Source organism: Ursus maritimus, unplaced genomic scaffold, assembly GCF_017311325.1.
Source record: "Ursus maritimus isolate PB19 unplaced genomic scaffold, ASM1731132v1 scaffold_20, whole genome shotgun sequence".
NCBI classification, from domain to species: domain Eukaryota; kingdom Metazoa; phylum Chordata; class Mammalia; order Carnivora; family Ursidae; genus Ursus; species Ursus maritimus.
The window spans coordinates 48,795,402-48,801,262 of NW_024424453.1; the positions used below are offsets into that span (position 1 = coordinate 48,795,402).

Genomic DNA, 5,861 nt, shown 5'->3' on the forward strand with positions numbered 1-5,861 from the left:
ACTTAATGGTTGTTTATTAAACTCTCCCCAGATATGGCTGCTTAGCATATCAAAAGGCTGGGAAAATACCCCCCAGATCACCTTGGGAAGAGAGGCACAATTCTAATGGGTGACTTTGCTGGGCTTAAAAAAAGATCTCAGGAGGAGAGCAAATTCCAGTGAAGGTGAAAGCCATCCTTAAATAAACCGTAGACTTAAAAAATGCTAAAACACAGACGTACAGAGGAGCCTACTATACAATCTTCAACAACTCTCTTCTAAGTAATTTTAAATACTGGAACATATGTTCTGCCCTTGGACTATTATATTATTCCCACTGTGACAACAAGTAAACTCTCATATGCACATATTATTTACGAGATTATAAACACAAAATCCTGTGTATTGTACCCTCTGGGCAAGTAAAGTGATTTTAATCCCTAATATTCACCAAGCTTGATTCTCACCTTTGCTGTCTTTAGAATGTAAACGGTTGAACAGAGAGAGAGGGGATCCCACTGGGCTACCAATAATATCTGCATTGAGATTTTACTGTGTGTCAAGTCCTTTAAGGACATATTCATCTAACCCTTAGAAGAGCTCTTGGGTTTTCCCCCCATTTTACAGATGAGGCACTAAGGATCCAAAAGGCTTATGCAACATGCCAATGTTATACAGAGCTTGTAAGTGCCCAAAGCCAGATCTTAACCAACGGGCATCAAACTCCAGATCATGCGGCTTGATCACTAAGCCACACATCCCTAATTCGATAGTCAACTAATTTGTTGACTACTGGTTTGAAGTTTTAGCTATCTAATTTAGTTTTCTGATTTGAAGGGAGCAGAAACTGTTGGGGCCACACCAGGATCCAACCCCTCAGATATTTTTACCCTTTCTTTGTTCCCCTCCTGCAGCTTCAGTGAACCTTTGCCTTTGTATTCATTTGCCACAAATTTGCAACAAGTTTTGAAACAAATTCCCACAAACTTGGTGATTTAAAACAGCATACATTTATCATCTTAACAGTTCTGGAAGTCAGAGGTCCAAAATAGGTCTCATGGGGCTAAAATCAAGGTGCCAGAAGGCTTTCTTCCTTCTGGAGGCTTTAAGGAAGAATCCATTTCTTGTCCTTTCTGGTTTCTAGAGGCTTCCTACATTCATTGGGTGGTGGCCTCGTCCACATGTAAAGCCAGCAATGGCATCATTCTGAGCTCTTCATCTGCCATCACATCTCTGACTCTCCTGATTTCCTCTTTCGATGATAAGAATCCTTGTGATGACATTGGGCCCCTGGATAATCCAGGCTAATCTCTCCATCTCAAGATCCTTACTTTAATCACATCTGCAAAGTCCCTTTTGTCACCTAAGATAAGGAATTCACAGGTTCTGGGAATTAGGATATGGACCTCTTTGGGGGTCATCATTCTGCCCACCACAACTTCTAATGGATGCAACTGTTTCTTTTCCAAGAACTTCCCTTGGGCTACTGGAGTTGCTTTGCCCTGAAGTATAGAGGGCTGGAAGTTCCTGTTAGTGTTGCCAACTGTCCTGGTTTACCCCAGCCCAAGGGGTTCTGGAACATGAGGCTTTTAATGCTAAAACCAAGATAGCCCTGGACCAACTAGGGAGGTTGGTTGCCCTACCAGAGCCAATGACTTGACAGTACTGGATTATGAAAACCCAACTCCCTTGCCTTAAGTATGGACAAATTCTGAAGGATAATTTACACTCCAGAGTTCCCTAGAGGATAAGGCTTAGGCTCTGACTCTGCCTAAAATTACATCCTTGTCTGGCTTCTCTCCATTCCCTGTTCTTCTTCCCCATTCTCTTAGTAAATTCTACTAGAAGTAGTTCCTTAGCAAACCATCTACACACCAATCTTCATCTCCAGACCTACCATTGTGGTGATCAACCTAAAAGGGGTGGGGGGAGGAGAGGAAATAATAGGTTTGTTTGCATTTATTCAGCAAACATTATTGAACTCTTATAATGTATCAAGTCCTACACTGGGGATGAAAAGTCACATAGAGGGGCACCTGGTTGGCTCAGCCAGTTAAACATGTGACTCTTGATTTCAGTTCAGGTCACGATCTCAGGGTCATGAGATAGAGTCTCACCTCAGGCTCTGCATTTCATGGGGAGTCTGCTTGAGATTCTCTCCCTCTCCCTTTCCCTCTGCCCCTCCCTCTGCTCTCAAATAAAATAAAAGTCATATAAACACCAAACCCAGTCCTCAGGAAGCTCACAGAAAAGCAAAGAGATAACGGAGTAGAACCAGCAATATAATGTGACAAGCACCAAGAGACATTCAAAGATCATAGAAAAGCAAAGGAAGGGTGTAAACTACAAGGAAAGAGGTACAGTCAGGGGTCAATCATTAAAGAAGCTTGGACTTCTTGAAAGCTACTTAGAGCCATTAACGGAGATACACATTTCAACCAATTTTTATAAGAGGTAAAAATCTCTCTGAAGGTAAAAGATGGAAACAGAGATGGAGAATAGGAAAGAAAAGAAAATTAGAGGATCATACATACTAGGAGGTCCCACATCTGAATGATGGAAGTTACAGAAAGAGAACACAGAAAACGGGAATTTTCAATTTTCAATGAGATAAGGAAATTCTCAAAATTCAAAAATAAGCCAAAAAGTAAAAGTAACACCAACATCCTAGAACAACAAGGGAAGAAAAACTCAGTACAAGGTGTACCATTGTACAATTTCAGAATCTCAAGAATAAAGCAAAGACTCCAAAATTTCCAGAGAGACTATAAACAGATACATACTATGGCCATATTGAAATCTTATAGTCAGGGGCACCTAGGTGGCTCAGTCAGTTGAATGTCCAGCTCTTGGTTTCAGCTCAGGTCATGACCTCAGGGTTGTGAGATCAAGCCCCAGGCTGGGCTCCACACTCAGTGGGGAGTCTGCTTGAGAATACTTTCTCTCCCTGTCCCTCTGCCCTCCCACCTGCCATGCTTTCTCTCTCTAAAATAAGTAAATCTTAAGGAAAAAAATCTTGTAGACATAAGTGGTCTATGCTTTCAAACATCTCAGGAATAATTATTCTCAACCTAGAAATCTATGCCCACAAACTATCAATCATGTGTGAGTATAAAATATATTTTAATGCATGCAGGAAGCCTAAAAATTTATATTTCGTGCCTTTTCCTAGAAAACTACTGCTGATGTGCTCCAGAAAAATAAGAAAATGAAGAGAAAGGAAAACCTGGAGCCAAAGAAAGAACCCAAAAGAGAGATGACAGCTACCTCATAGGTTTTAAAAGTGACCATTTCAGGAGAAGCAGACTCGTGGAATAGCGTTTGGGGCTAAATATGCTTTTAACTACCTAAAAAATCATGTAAATACAGATAGATCTGATAAAGTATTTGAGAAAAAATTTAACGATAGATACACAGGTTATGAATTGAATTAATGACTGGGAACAATTATTCACGCCATGAAAAAAATTAAAAATTAAAAAGGAAATATAATTATAGCACCTTCCTATATCTGCAATAAATATTATTTGCACACAGCTAACAATGAACAATGCAAACTGACTATTGAATAAACCAAAAGTTTTATAAACATATAGATGAGCAGATGTAGTTGTTGTTACAGGCTGAATGGTATCCAAAATTCATATGTCAAAGTCCTAATCCCCAGTACTTCCGAATGTGACTGTATTTGGAGATAGAATTTTTAAAGAGGTAATTAATGTTAAATGAAGTCATTAAGATGGGCCCTAATCCAATATGACTGGTGTTCTTATAAGAAAAAGAAATTAAGACAGATATGTACAAAAGGAGGACCATGTGAAGACACCAGAAGAAAATGGCCATCCACAAGCCAAGAAGAAAATTGGTTTCAGGAGAAACCAACCCTCCTGATACCTTGATCTTGTACTTCCAGCCTCCAGAACTGTGAGGAAATATATTTCTGTTGTTGAAACTGCCCAGTCTGTAATACTTTGTTATGGCAGCCCTAGCGGACTAAGACAGTTGGGAAACATGGCAGTCAAATCTTCATAAATTATAATAGAAAGTCAAAGTGCAAAAATATCCCAAATTGACAAATCAAAAAATTTAAAATATGAATATAATTGTTTAAAAGCATTTCTTAGCATGAACCTCCCTCCACTTGGCTTCAAGCTACCAGGACGCAGCCCACCCCCACATACATATACACCTTAATCTTCTCCTTCACTTAATCTTCTCCTTAGCTCTTTTTCTGAAGAATTTGGCCTTCAGGATGACAGTCTGTTTGGGGAGCTTTCCCTTTCCCAAAACTTTGTAGTAGCTCAATCATATCACATCAATGATAGGAGCAGCTCCAGTCCTAGTTTTGGCAGCATTTACCCACATCTGCTCACCGACCAAGGTCCACAGTTCATCAAGGCTGAGAACGGGCAGAAGCTCTGGTTCCTCTTTACATGGTAATGCCTTCTACCAACTTTTCCAAAGTAACCTGGGTGATATTGGTCGAAGTTGACCCTGTGTGAAGCATGTCTCCAGCATGACCCCAGCCTCCTGGGTGCTGCTGGTGCTTACCCATGTGGCTGTGGCCCACATGACCCCAAAGTTTCCAGGTCTTCCTCAGTCTGGATAGCATGTCAGCAGCCCATATGAAACAGCTAATTTTTAAAAGCTAAAGGGATTTAAAGAGTTGTCCCTGAAGAATGAGATGCTCCCCCACTCCATCTTGAATCTTTAAAGTCAGATATATTTCAGAATTCAGATATTTTCTGATTTTTAAAAGATAATATGCACATACTATATCATAAGCACACAATTATGTGCTCATAATTATGGGCAGCACCCCATAATTAACACAATTTTTTTTGAGAGAGAGCACAAGTGGGGGGAGGGGCAGAGGGTGAGAGAGAGAATTCCAAGCAGGCTCAGTGCCCACCACAGAGCCGGACACAGGGCTCAATTTCACTACCCTGAGACCATAACCTGAGCCAAAATCAAGAGTCGGATGCTTAATCAACTGAACCACCCAGGCGCTCCAACACAATATTTTTGCAAAAGGACTTATAAGTTTAGGTCAGGTTTTGCCACCAGAATGAGTTTTGGTGTTAAGGTACCCTCCAAAAATCGGTTTTCAAAACTTTTTTTTATTTAGAAAAATTCATATCAGTGACTGTAAACTCATGTTTGATATTTTTAACTGTATACAGTACTTTGACAAAAATCAAAATCATTTTTAAAAGGCAACTCTGGCAGAAGTGTGGAAGGAGATTTGGGGGAGTGGGAGTATGCCAGGGGCAAGACTAGAGTCAGAGGCTAATGAGCAGGCCAACATGACAATGAAGATCAAATTTAAGGATGGGAAGTAAGGCAACGATGATGGGTAAAAAAAGAGAAATAATGATGGATTTGAAAGACTTTTTGAGCAAATCAAAAGGGATAGGGTAAAAGAGAAGGCACAATCATGGACACAACTCAAACTCTTGATTTGGGAAGTTGCATGGAAGTGCCATGCATTGAATGGGGGAAGGCAGAAGGAAAGGACATTTAGAGGACAAGGAGACAGGTGAGGTTAGGCCTGTGAGATTCTCATTAGGAGATATTTTGGAGGCATTGGAAGGCATCGGGACAAATATATATTTGACATACACAACGACAGAGTTCCTGGGGCGGGGGGTGGCAGGGAGGGCAAAGTAGGGACAGGATTTAAGCAACCAACCCCCCTCCTTGCTTTGCTTTTTTTTCTCAATGAAGTCTTATCATGGGGGAGAAAATGACAACCCCTAAAGTCAGTCCACTAAGTTCCCATGCTCCAAACCCAGGAGGCAGCTCACAAGCCCATAGACACCCTGAGACATCCTCTCATAAGAAAAGGAAATCACTCCTCAGAAAGAAACTACTTCTCAAAA

The 5,861-nt window shown here is 40.7% G+C and overlaps 1 pseudogene; it reads right to left on the reverse strand.

Moving 5' to 3' along the window:
- Positions 1 to 4,182: 4,182 nt before the first annotated feature.
- On the reverse strand, positions 4,183 to 4,591 carry LOC103682106 (annotated as a pseudogene).
- Between the last annotated feature and the right edge of the window lie 1,270 nt (positions 4,592 to 5,861).